The sequence below is a fragment of the Tachysurus fulvidraco genome, chromosome 24 (genome assembly GCF_022655615.1).
Source record: "Tachysurus fulvidraco isolate hzauxx_2018 chromosome 24, HZAU_PFXX_2.0, whole genome shotgun sequence".
Classification (NCBI taxonomy): Eukaryota; Metazoa; Chordata; class Actinopteri; order Siluriformes; family Bagridae; genus Tachysurus; species Tachysurus fulvidraco.
The window spans coordinates 11,919,319-11,933,497 of record NC_062541.1 but is presented as its reverse complement, the minus strand read 5'-3'; the positions used below and the strand labels follow the sequence as shown (position 1 = coordinate 11,933,497).

Genomic DNA, 14,179 nt, shown 5'->3' with positions numbered 1-14,179 from the left:
TCAACAGCAAGATACCGTTCATTTAACTTGATGGCAACTGTGTGTTTTTACAGGAATTTTTTTTTTTTTTTTTTTTTACAGTTTACATAGAAGTGAATAAAACAAACGTTGAAATAAATTCTGATCCATCATTCCTCTTTCGATCTGTAAGAACTCAGAGTCCCTTTCTAAAGCGACACATCACAGGGTGGTTTTAGAGTCCTTGCCAATTACCTATATTCTCCAGGTCTTAATCAAACTAGTATATAGTAAATATACTCCTCAGGCATGGAAAAGAATGAACAAAATGTCCTCAGCAGTAACCGATCCAACCATTCAGGTGTGGTGCAGTCAAGTTCCCCAAGCCTTGTGGAAGCCACGGCTATTTCTTCTCTGGCACTGTAAAGCACCTTTCTTTTAACACCTAGCCAATTTCCCATTACTTCCAATCTCGGGGTTTAGTCCCCTCCTACCTATTTTACATGGCTCAAAACAATTTCCCCTTATTTCTGGGTTTCTGTTCCTAGTTTCTTGTGCCTTTTATTTTTTCCCCGATTCTTTAAGTTTTCCAATATTTTCCAATTAAAATCTAAAAAAACCTGTTTCCTCAATCACACACATTTCACTATGGACTTCATGCTGAACGTGTGTGCTCTGGCTCGGTGATAAAGTCTCTGGACTATCATTTTCCCTGCTCTTCTCACTTTGACTTCTAAATAAGGTAAGGACATGTAATCTATTTAAATTTTAGTATACATGTAATTTGTTATGCTCTCATCTGGTACCCTATTTTGGTTAGCTATTTCTTCCTCCTATATTTTGTTCTAGTATATACGTGTCGAAACTCACAGCCCCCTCCGAGTGGACATATCAAAGGGTGAACCACACTCAAACTTTTAGCCGAATATTCACTGATTCACTAAATCTACTTCACTAATAACACTATTATTGTTGGAAAATAAAAAGAGCATTCACCTGCAACCCAAAAAGTTCGATACTTTCCCCAGAAAATCTCCTCAATATATACCCTGTCGCCTTTAGACGCCTCCACTTTAATTTACATACTTTCAGGTAATTTCCCATTATTTCTCCACCAGACATCTGTCATTATTTCTCAAAGTTATATTTTAATCATTACTCATTTACATGACCTTTCTAAATACCCCTTATTCTCCAGAATCAAGGTCTGCCCTTTAATCACATTTACTGCCCTTTTAATTTCCTGTTATTTTCTTCATTGTTATTAAAAAATGTGCTCAAAACACATCTGTCACTCAGTCTTTCATGACAGACGTCTGGTGGATTAATCCTCTTTTCAGCATCTTCTTTTCAGCTACAACGAGTAAGTTTCCTCATTTCTTTTTTGCTACTTTCTACTGCATATAATTTTCTACTGATTATATGTTAACTTTATGAGTTTGGATTATGATAAACATTCTTACTTATATTGGTTATGTTGTATTGCTATTTTTGCTAAGCCCTTGCTGTTATAATGTTTCTTTGTATATAAGTGGATTTCTATGTTTACTCCTTAAGCTTGCTGAACGTATGAACTTTGTTATGTTCTCAGTCTGTCACTTTTCAGACTGGGCTTGCTCATGCATATTTTAAGCCTTAGTTCCTCTACTTCTACCTACTACTAAAAGGTCAGTTTATATATATATATATATATATAAAAACCTCAAAACTATTACAACATCTGGGGTCTACTCCCATATGTCTTGGCACCAATTGTAATATTTTGTAAGGCATAATACCGTACTTTGGGGCATTCTTGAGTTTCAAGATTTTTCACAATATATGGTTAGCACTGAATCCACCAGCTTGTTTCCACTCCAACTACTTTCCTCACTTATACTAAAATTGTATTATTCATCTCACTCACTCATTCATTTTCTAGCGCTTATCCAAACTACCTCGGGTCACAGCGAGCCTGTGCCCATCTCAGGTGTCCTCAGGCATCAGGCAAGGAGGTGCGAGGCGAATGTGCTAACCACTAAGCCACCGTGCCCCCCTTGTATTAGTCTATCTTTTATTTTGGACTAGTTCAAGCCTTGCAAGTAATTTAATACTTCTTTGTCTTTTGCATCTTTTTTATCACCTAGTCTATTTTTCAGCCTCGTGGACTCTTACGCTGCTTCACACTCCTGTTGTCTTTGATGCTACAGAAATTTCCAACTTTCTGCCATGGCTGAGGAACATTCCTATTTCTTGGATAAGCTCTATAGCTCTGACCTTCCTGAACATCCCTTCATACCATACCATACCATAAGAGATACCATTGTGTTTCGACCCACTACATAGGATACTTATACTAAAAATGATCCTTAGATCCCTGTCCCATCCAATGCCTTACTCAAGGCACCCAGACTTGTCTTTGCTTTTGGAACTATCGCTATGCATGTGGGGTCTTTGATGGTTTTATATGCCCCAATCTCAGGGGTTATACCCGCCCTTGTGATCGTCCATGTGAGCCTTCCATGATCCTACCTCTGAGTCCCCTGCACAGTGAGAGCCATTATCCACAAATGGCGAAAACCTGGAACAGTGGAGAACCTTCCTGCAGGCCTCACTTGCCTCAGTTCAGGTCAGTGTTCATGACTCCACCATAAGAAAGAGACTGAGCAAAAATAGCCTGCATGGCAGACTTCCAAGACAAAACAGCTGCTGAGCAAAAAGAACATAAAGGCTCATCTCAGTTTTGCCAGAAAACATCTTGATGATCCCCAAGAAAAACATCTTGGTTGCCAGAAAACATCTGCTTGATTGGAGTTCAAGCTGCTATGGGTGGCCCAACCCTTATGTTTTAACAGGGGGGCAAATCTTTTTCACACAGGGCCAAGTGGGTTTGGATTTTGTTTTCCCTTAATAATAAAAACCTTCATTTAAAAACTGCCTGTTGTGTTTACTTGTTATTTTTGACTAATATTTAAATTTGTTTGATGATCTAAAACATTAAAACGTGCAAAAAATAAAATCAGGAAGAAGGCAAACGCTTTCACACCACTGTATGCATATGGCTACGTTTCCTTCTAATACAATTTAAACTACACTGTTTTCTAAAAGCGATTATTTGTGCGCTCATGCGTATAAGTGTATATGTAAAAGGCAAAGTTGAATGTTTCACTTTCGGTTGTTTACAATTTGTTGTAGACTTCTTTCATATCTAAATGTCCCACTAATTCTAAACTGAAACTTGTGAGAAAATCTCTTTGCTCTACACCGGCCCAAGCCAGCTCAAAGATTTAACTATACATTAATCAAAAAGGCCTTATCAGACATGAACGACTGAGCTCCCAGATTAAATGTAGATTAAAGACATATCTTATAACCCTGTGCTCCAGTACAACTGATCAAATGCACATTATCTTGTACATGTCATCTTGTGCTTGCTAATATTATAAACAGCAGCTATGCTAATTCCTCTCCAATTTCTTCTCCTTTTCTACCTTGCCTGTCCCGAAAAATCAGAGAGATGGTTGCAGCTCCAGTTGATTACGCTATACAAAGATTTCAGACCTTCAAATAGAAGAGGCAAACCCTGCGAGGATCCCGAAGCATCTAGGGATTGTACCAGCTCCAGCTGGATTCCAATTCATGAAGACTGCTGAACTTTGACGAGAAGCTGCCAACTCCATGTGGACTTTCACGATAATAACCTCTCAAACTATATAACATTCTAAAAATGTTGGATCTTCTTTGTTGAACATTTGAATTCTCCAGCATAGAGGAGTTAAAAGTATAATGGACTTCAATAAGTTTGGTTTATTAGCGGTCAAACAAGACCACAAACAAACTAGCCGGTATCAGGCTGGTGCAAGTCACATACTGTATCAATCATGTAACTAGCAAAGAGGTTCCTCTGGTTACAGTAGTCTTGGATTCACAATGGCTTGTTTCAAATTCAATTTTATTTGTATAGTATTTTTAACAATGTACATTTTTACAGATATTTAAAAAATATTAGAAAAAGTTGTGTCTGCTCAATGCTTCTTCTTATAGGAGAACAATATATTTGAAGAGTTTCAGTCAGGTTCCAGGGACAAACATAGAACAGAAAATGGGCTAATCATACACACAAATAACTTTTTTTTAGCTTTGGACCTAGGCTGCATCTCATTCAGGAACAAGCATTACTATGGTTTAGATCCTAGCTGTCCAATTGATACCAATTTGTATATACAGTAGTCCCTCACCAATTCGCGGTTCAAGTTTCGCAGCCTCAGTGCATCGCTGATTTTTCAAAAATATTCATCGAAAAATGTAAATAAAAACGGTTTTCCAGGATGCCAGACAAAGAGAGAAACTCTCTCAGAGGCTTTGTACATACCCACGGGGACTCAGACAAGGCACATGATTGGTTCCCGGCATGAGATCTGAGCTGATTGGCTGCGCATCATCACATCCTCTCCCAGCTTCTTCCCTTGTTGTATCTTGCCACTCTCGTTCACGCTGTCAACTGTTTTTCGCGTATTGTATTCAAAATTAACTTTTCGTTAAGCCCTTACAATGCCTCCTAAAAAGAATTATTTAGTTTAATGCCAGCAAAATATGGGGTGCCACAAAGATCAGTTTTAGTACCTCTGCTTTTTTAAATATGTTTGCTACCCTTGGGAAACATGAGATTAGTTTCCACTGGTATGCACTGTCATACCGTTATATACGCGTCACCAGATAAAGATTTCTGAATTGTCTAGATTACTTGAGTGTGTTGAAGATCTAAACGATTGGATGACCCCTAATTTTCTATTATCAAATTCTGGTTACATTACTTATTACTTATCGCTCCAATGATCTGTACACAAAAGTGCTCACAGTTCAATTTATGATGGATGAACTGTTATTAATTTGACAGTGAAAGGCCTAGGTGTTATGTTAGACAGCAATTTGTCTTCTGAAAATCTTATCACCCATATTACAAACAGCCTTGTTCCACCTTAGAAATATATTGCCAAGCTAAGAAACATCTTATCTTTATCTGATGCAGAGAAGCTAGTTCATGCATACATGACCTTAGACTGGACAACTGGTATGCAATACTTATTGGTACTAATCTTCAATAAAGCCTACAGTTATTTCAAAATTCAGCTGCCAGAAGTTTTACCAGGTCAAGAATATATGAACATATAAACCCAATTTTCTCATCCCTACACTGGCAAACTTCCCATGCTTTACTTGATCTTATTTGACATGACATTCTCCTATATTGCTTACATAATTACACAGGTATTCAGGAATAGGAATTAAGATGTTTCAGGTCCTAGCTGTCCAATTGATACTAATTTGATACCAGCAGCTATGCTAATTCCTCTCCAATTTCTTCTCCATTTCTACCTTGCCTGTCCCGAAACATCAGAGAGATGGTCGCAGCTCCAGTTGATTACGCTATACAAAGATTTCAGACCTTCAAAAGAGAAGAGGCAATCCCTGCGAGGATCCTGAAGCATCTAGGGATTGTACCAACTCCAGCTGGATTCCAATTCATGAAGACTGCTGAACTTTGAAGAGAAGTTGCCAACTCCATGTGTACTTTGACGATAATAACCTCTCAGTCAATACACAAAGTAACATTCTACATATGCTGGATCTTCTTTGTTGAACATTTGAAGGGTCCAGAATAGAGGAGTTAAATGTATAATGGACTTGGATGAGCTTGGTTTATCAGCAGTCAAACAAGACCATGAAACAAACCAGCTGGCAACATGTGACTAGAACAGAGGTTAATCTTCTTAACTTTTTCATGCATGTTCCTCTTATCACCAGTTGTCCAATCATACATGATTCCTTTTTTGCTTACATCGAATCACAAATCTACATAACCAGAATGTGTGTGTAAATTCCCATTACCTACAAGAGTCCATGTGTTTTTTTTCCACTTAGTACTAAACTTTCGCTTTAAGAAAAAATGAAACAGTAAATGGGGCTATACAATACCCAAGATGGTGATCTTGGGTATTGTATAGCCCCAATTCCTGATTCATTTTGCTCTTAGGCTTCTTGTTTGTTTGTCTCATTTCCTTATCTGCATTTCCCCCCCATACTCGTCCTGGTCTGTTTTTTTTTTGTCCCCACACACACTCATAGGCCCACATTTGAAAGTTATACAGTGTTACTTGAAAGTTTGTGAACCCTTTGGAAATTCCTAAAGCCCTGAAGTCCTAAAAGTAAACAAGTGAACACAATCAAACAAATAAGAAAAATATATTATACGTCTTCATTTTATTAAGGATCCAGCATTACAAATCTGTGACTTGCAAAAGTATGTGAACCTTTGATTTCAGTATCTGTTGTGACCCCCTTTACCCCTTTTTTCAGTACAGAACAGCTTAAACACTGGGATTTTATGGGTGTCCTCACATGAACTGCTTGCACAATTGTTTTTTGGATTAGGTAAGGACTTTGGCCATTCCAAAACATTCTTTGTGCCTCTTTAGTCATTCTTTCGTAGACAGACTTGTGATTGTTGTTTTGGTGTATGACCCATTTTCTCTTCAAGAATTCAGTTCATGGACAGATATCCTGCCATTTACCTTTAGAATTCACTGGTATAATTCTGAATTCATTGGGCCATCAATGATGGCAAGCTTTAGTGGCCCAGATGCAGCAATACAGGCCCAAAGCATTATACTACCACCACCGTTTCACAGGTGGTATAATGTTCTTATGCTGGAATTCTGTATTTTCCTCTCTCAAAAAATATTCTTCTTATTCTAAACAAAACAGTTTTATTTTTCATCTCATTTCTCCGCAAATTATTTTTCCAATAGTCTTCTGGCTTGTCCACGTGATCTTTAGCAAACCTCCTGAGCAGCAGTGTTCTTTTTGGAGAGTAGTGGCTTTCTCCTTGCAACTCTGCCTTAAAGGTCACACCAAGGATATGTAGTGTTCATCTGATGACCCATGAACATTAGAGGACGCTTAGTTGTTACTCCGGGTTCCTTTCTGGCTCAACAGACTATTACGTATCTTGCTTTTGGAGTGATCTCTGTTTGTTGACCACTTCTGGAGATGGTGCCAATGGTCTTAAATTTCCTCCATTTGTACAGAATCTGACCTGACTATAGATTTTTGGAGTCCAAACTCCTTAGAGTGGATTTTGTAATCTTTTTCAGCCTGATGAGCAACAATAACTCTCTGAAGATGCCATTATCCACTTCCACAAACATGCATCATGAACATCAGACATTGATATATCTCTGTTCTTTAAATAAAAAAGGGCATTCATGGGGACCGGATTGTCATCCCATTCCCTGAAATCAGATGAACTATAACTTGACCTTGAAATGTAATACTAACTATAGAGCTTTACATACATTTGCCTCTCACAGATATATAATATTGAAACATTTTCCTGAATAAAACATTGCCAAGTATATTTGTCTGATTTGTTTAACTGGGTTCACTTTGTCTGCTTCTGGGACTAGTATGAAAATCTGATATTGTTTTGGGTCATTATGCAGAAATACAGAAATTTCTAAAGGTTTCCCAATCGTTCTAGAGACTGTGTGTCTTTATGATTACCCAAATACTTTGTTTCTTATGCGTGTTCCCAGATGATATTTTACTCATGGTAAAATGGCTCCTGAACGAGTCTGTCATTTCTATCCCAGGGTCTCATACTGATCTTGTCTGTCTTGAAAAGTTAAAGTTGAAGAAAAATGGACTGTTCACAGGCCCTCCTGTTGGCAAGATGGTTAATGCGTCTACATAGATACCGGTCTCCACTCATAACCTTCTCAAAAAGCACTCAATCTACTCAATGACCCTGGTGGAGTTATTCTTTTCCCTCTGCTTATTGGTGCAGCTGTCTTTGCCCCATTTCCACCAAGGCAGATTGAGTGCTGGTTCAGAGCTAGAGCCTAATTTAAAATCAGTTCTTTCTTTTTTCGACACCCAAAGGACCGGCTCTGAACCAGGAAAAGAACCGCTTGTGTCAGGGGCTGTGGATGGGGTTACTGTTAGCGCCTATTATAATGTACCTTAAGTATACCAATGTTTAATACATTTTTACTTTACTGCAATATGATCAATTATCAGCACACAATAGTGGGTAGCTACATGCTAAAGCTACCTTTTTTCTGTGTTAATGATAAAAATAATGTTATGTACTTCCCATTATTCTCGAGTGCAACCTCGAGGTTTATACAAAGTACATCAAGCTGCACATACACGTTGGATTCGCCGCGTTTGGATGCCAATGTAGGTTCTCAAAGTCATAAGCATTAACAGTAAAACAACATCTGCCATTGTTGATGTGTTTGCCGCTGCTGCAGTAACATTGCTGGGAAAGATGAGATGTACAGTATACAGTGACACAAGACTTGACCCTGTGATGGCTCTCTAGCTCACGGAAAGGCAAACCCGGTTCTTAGAAGGCTCGCAAATGGAACCTCCTTTGAACCAGCACCAGCACTAGCTCTGAACCAGCACCCTGTTCTTTCTGGTGGAAAAGAGGCACTAGACTAGTGCATCTGTTGTGAAAAATCTTAGTAAAAATAATTAAGGTATTATTCCTTATTATTCCTATAACCAAAGTAATGTATCAAGCCTTGCAAAATATTACAATTGGTGTTATAGGACATATGTAGGTGATGTTGTAAGCCAGATGTAAAAAAGAAAAGATGTTTATTGTAATCATAAACTTAGTAAAAGTAACCAGACTCAGTGCTGGCAGGCCTAGTCAGTCTGAGCTCTCTGATCAACAATGTGTGAGGAAGTGAAAGTCAAGAGTTCAGCTGAAACAGGCCTCATGAAGTGAGTAGGAAGAGACAGCTGTATCAGGCGACCAGCTGGACAGACCTGCTGAATCTGAGATTGAGAGTCTAAGGGGAAACTTTAGTGGAACTAAACTAAGGCTTAAAATATGCAGGTGCGTGCAAGCCCAGTCTGGACATGGACAGACTAAGATCATAATGTTCAGCTCATAGGTTTAGAAAGCTTAAGGAGTCAGAATAAACAGACCTCCACATATATGCAAAACAACATTGTAAAATGCAAAGGCTCAGCAAATGTAGTAAGAGTACACTTATAATAATCAAACAAACTTTGATCAACAGTTGAATACTACTAACATGACCAAGATGATTCTAAACCAGAAGGTTATTTTGATCAAAATCCATAATCCTAATCATGAACTCCTGTCATAATTATATCCTAATTCAATACTCATGTAACATAGGTGATAGCATATCTTCATCGATCACTTTTTTATGTAGGGAGAGATGTGATTGATATAGTATATGTATGTGTGCTTATATCTCATACATAGGTTTATGTGCATATCATGGTTATCGTATTCACATACACATATATATATATATAAGATAGAGGAAAACTCACTCATTGTAACTGTAAAGGGAGATTGGTCCACGAGACGTGTCTTCGGTGTGATACGTGACAGGGAAGAGTACAAGAAGTTCTCTGGAGCACATTTTTAACAGTAGTTTTGACAACGCAGCATATTTTTTTAATAATAAGGCAGAAGTACGTCTGGAACAACAACAGACAAAACAAAAGGCCAGACTTAATTTTCGGTAAAAGGCAGACTTGTTTTCGGGGAAATGAGGGGGGTCACGGGGCGATTCTGTAAAGTCAGGGAAAAAAACCCAGACAGGTCAGGTGGATTGACGCAAGAAGGTATAGACGCACCTAGAGGTGCCAGGGTATATATTGAGGAGATTTCCTTTGGAGGGGGCTCTTGCTTGCTTGCTTTTTTGTGTTTGAACTTTTTTTGGGTGGCATGGGTTCTTTTGGGTTTTTGTTTGATTACTTTTGACTTAGAAATTTTTCCTTGAGCTCAATGGATTTGTTGGCTGATTGGCGGCAATAAAGAAGTTTGCTCATTCTCATCCAGGTTTGGAAAGTCTTCTCATTGTTTAATTTTTATCAATTATAGTGTAACAGTAAAGTTTAGTTTAGATAAATTGTTTAATAGTTAATGTAAATAATTAATTTTAAATACTTAAATGGTTCATTTAAATAGTATTAAATATTCAATATTCGGCTAAAAGTGCGATTCACCCTGCGATGTGTCCACTCGGAGGCGGGCTCTGAGTTCCGACACATCCAAACGTGGCGAATCCAACGTGTACGTGCAGCTTGATGTATCTGTATAAGCAGAGGTTGCACTCGAGAATAACGGGAAGTACATAACATCATCATTAACACTAGTGATGCACGATTAATCATATCGCAATCGCGATATCAAGCCTGTGCGATTATATGATGCAAAATGCTTTGATTTTATGAAATAAATAATAAATAAATGCATGTGTGGACATGACAACCCATTCTCTCTGAAAGCTGTTTGCCTATTCCATACACTACACCGCTATCCGCTAATAAAAAAAAAAAAAGACTAGTGAGTTTCAGTTTAGGCAGTGGCACGTGTGGCGCGTATGGTCATGTCATGACTTTTTCCGGTGTGCAGCACGGAACGGGTGAAGATGAAGCAGACGGACACTGAGCTGGTGGCCAGAAAAAACGTTACCTCTGTTATATGTAGTGTTAATTTCGTCAGATGTGACGAGACAAAAATGTTTTGTATGAAATAACAAAACTAAGATAAAATCTCTTCATATTCGTCTACAATTGTCTCTGATTTTCATCAGCTGTTACGCCTTTAAAATATTCAGAACGAGTTCGCGGCTTCGTGCTGTTGCTCGTTACAGGTCTCATACGCCTGTTTGTATACACCTAATAGTATTGATTCCGCTAAAGAAAATAGTGCGCTCCATCTCTACGGTTAGAACCCTGTGTGTCCATGGCAACGCTCTGTTTTATACACTCTGTTATAGTTAGCAGCGGTGTGTTATCAAGAAATAAAATAGTGTGTCTGTAGAAAAAATTCGTCCACACGCCGCTCAAAAAAAAGAAAGAAAAAATAAATAAAAACCTGAGCGCAAGTCCACCGTCTAGGCGGCTTTTTGTGTTAAATGATATTTCCTGTCGCTGTGCAGGCGCTTTTATTGTACATGACAGCTTATGTCCCGATGACCGGTCTTTACATTACGATTAAAAGCAGTATCAATAAAGTAAAACATGTGATGTACAGTCAAGTTCGAGTGTATGCACTGTTTAAACGAGTGTTCTCAACTTTTGTGATTAGTGGAGTTTTATAGCCTTCATATTGTTTTTTATTCAAAAGTGGTGACAGAAAATACTCTTAATATATATTATATACACACACACAAACACATACTGTATACCTACAGTTTTGATCTTAGGTTTTTCATTAATCAGCATTAATGTGTTATTTTATATTTTAATTTGAAAACATTTTGCATTTGTTTGTTGTTGTTGTTGCTAGTTTGAGTTTAGAAATACCAATTTCAGCATTATCAGTAATCTGTGTGTGCATTTTAATTGAGAACCAAGCAAGTTGACTCATGATACCATTTGTTTATTATATCACAATCGCATATCGCAAACGCAATATTGACCTCAATAATCGCAATATGACATTTTCCCCAGATCGTGCAGCCCTAATTAACACAGAAAAAAGGCAGCTTTAGCATGTAGCTACCTACGATCATGTGTGTTGATAATTGATCATATTGCGGTAAAGTAAAAATGCTAAAAACACACTAGTGCCTCTCTATTCACATATGTGAATAGACATCACTTCCTATTTTTGACTTAATGTTTGACCACTTTTCTCCTAGGCAATGTTAATTGTCATTTTGGTCAATTAGCATAATTTATTTATTTATTTTTAAATATTTTATTATCCCAAATTGCCCACAGAAGCACAGGAACATTTTTCCCCTTGACAAAACCCGACACCTCTCCCTGCCCCTTCTTCCTGCAATTTGGTCATCCCCATTATATAACATAACAACCTGAAATTTCACCGCTAACATGTGCTTCCTTGTTATGGGTCAAAAACATTTTACTTCCACATTTCTGTTCCTAAATAACACACAGTTCAGTTCAACTACACACCATGTACATACACTCTGCCACCAGTGCAAACTGATTTTCCAAATAAGAATACAAATCAGGAATGTGCAGAATGATAGCCTATTATATTATCATGGGTTCATGTTATTGCTTGAAAATATCAGGCATGGGTGGAGCCTTAGTCACCTAGTCCCAATATTAATCATCCAAGGGGAAATCAGGGCCAAAATTGTGTAGGGTGTCAGCTTTAGTTCACATTAAAATGCTCTCAATAGCTTGCATTGTAAATAGATTAATTGATCAATTAATAATAAATATTGTTAGTATCAAAGAGCCACACCTCTATATCAGTCAATTATTTGACTGTGTATACTTCTGTACAGGATACAGAGGTGTGCACCATTTCCCTGCTCTCGGCACATTGCAATTTACATTTTCAGTTTCTTCTCTATTCTTAGGTTTATGAAGTCACCATTTTTTATTACTGTATAAAGACTTACTTTTTTTTTCGTCTTGGGGAAAACCTAACATGGTCATGTTTGATAGAATGGAAGCCCTGTTTTCCCTACAACAGTGCATACACACACACACACACACACACACACACACACACACACACATATATATTTTTTAATTGTAATAGACAAGTCAAAATAACCAATTCTACTTTTAAGAAAGTCTTTTTTTTTTGGCTACTCACTCCCTTTCATTAGTTGTTTTCATGTAGTTTTGTGCCATGCACAGATCTGGTAATTTAGAGGTCACTGGGATTCGTCATTATAGGTACATGACAATGAAAATAATCAGCATTTCCAAAGCTGTTTTTAAATTCAGTGGAAATCTCTAAATTCATATTTTTCTTCAACATTTTCACATAACTTTCCTAAAAGCCTTATAAATCAGACCCAGTGTAAGAAAAGCATGTTTGAATTTGTGTGTCAGTATTTGGAGTTCTCAGCACTCTACATGATCTCTGTGGATTTCAGTGTAGAATCAGGCTTGACCTAGTATAGTATAGTAACAAAATACTAGAATAGGTTCGTTTCATTTAATCCAGGGCATACATTTAAAATACAAAAGCCTTTTTGGAAGTTTATCTCCCTTGCAGGATTCTTCCTCATTAGTTAACTTTTCTTCAGACTGATTTATAAACTTTCTTATAAACTGATTTATAAACTTTCGTTTCTTTCACAGTTTTTAAGTTGCTTTTACTTTAAGCTAACTGTACAGTAAATATATTCTCTGTATTGTAGTGTTGAGAATAAGGCAATGACTATACTGTCAACAACAGACTTCTAGTCACAGAGTGTGGGCACCTGGAAAAAATGATAAGATTAAACTTCCTTTTTAAAAAAAAAAATAATAAAAAATAGGGAGTGCCGTTAGACTAGATTTTCAAGCCATTTTAAATATCCTACATTTTTAAGCAATTATTGAGATTGAAAATGCATTTTTTTAGTCCAATTAAAGGCAATGGAGAAGAAAAGAATATAAAAGAGTTGGGAATTAACATTTGCCTAAATATCAGCAGATGTATATTCTGTATTACATCCTATAATGAGGCGAATGTGGTCCATAAAGTAAGCTACACGTTTACTGTTATAGTTTCTAGGCCTAAACAAACGTGTGTACATGTGTGTATATGTGTATATATGTATGTGTGTGTGTGTGTGTGTGTGTGTGTGTGTGTGTGTGTGTGTGTGTGAGTGCAAGGGAAGCTGTACAAACAGCTATAGGATTAAAATCTGTCCGACGAGTTAGTATGTTGTGTTAAACTACAGTTTGCATGCTAATCGTACTTACCTTGTCACGGGAAGATTAAAAGTTTTCCTTTAACTTTGCTGAAGAGTTCTGAACTAAGATAACGGAGTCAAAACATAACAAACTGTTTCGAAAGGTTTGGATTAACGCTGACAGGAAACCAGCTTTGCCTCGCAGTCACGTGTTGTCCTGCTCTCTGCACGCCGTCAGGTCTGTAAACGCATCCGGAGAGAAATGTTCATAAAGACTTTGGGCCATGTGGGAGGGCCATGCATGATCATTAACTACCAGAGGCTGTGGTTGCCAGATCTTTAGTAAAAGAGTTCTTGAAGTCTCTGGGTATTGATGCAAAATGTAGACATTTTTAAAAATCGACAAAGTTGATTTGGAACTTTAGTAGAAGTAGGTAAAATGGATGATGAAGAAAATGAATGGTTAACTTCAATAAAGAAACCTTACCACTGCTATCCAACTTCAAAACCCTGCTCTCATATTCCCATACAAAAGAAAAGTGAGATTCAGGCTGCAAATAGAGCTA

The 14,179-nt window shown here is 37.5% G+C and overlaps 1 protein-coding gene across 14 annotated transcripts in view; it reads right to left on the bottom strand.

Annotated features, from left to right (window-relative positions):
* Window positions 1-13,880, bottom strand: part of si:ch211-199g17.2 — a 58,435-nt gene extending 44,555 nt beyond the window's left edge. For 5 of the 14 annotated variants that reach the window (XM_027175567.2, XM_047807732.1, XM_027175569.2 and 2 more), the window contains exon 1: window positions 13,684-13,878. The gene's annotated coding sequence lies outside the window, so the exon portion shown is untranslated. Of the gene's footprint in view, window positions 1-12,380; window positions 12,446-13,683 lie in introns of all 14 variants that reach the window. The other 9 variants (XM_047807736.1, XM_027175575.2, XM_027175576.2 and 6 more) reach the window with 4 other exon arrangements.
* Between the last annotated feature and the right edge of the window lie 299 nt (window positions 13,881-14,179).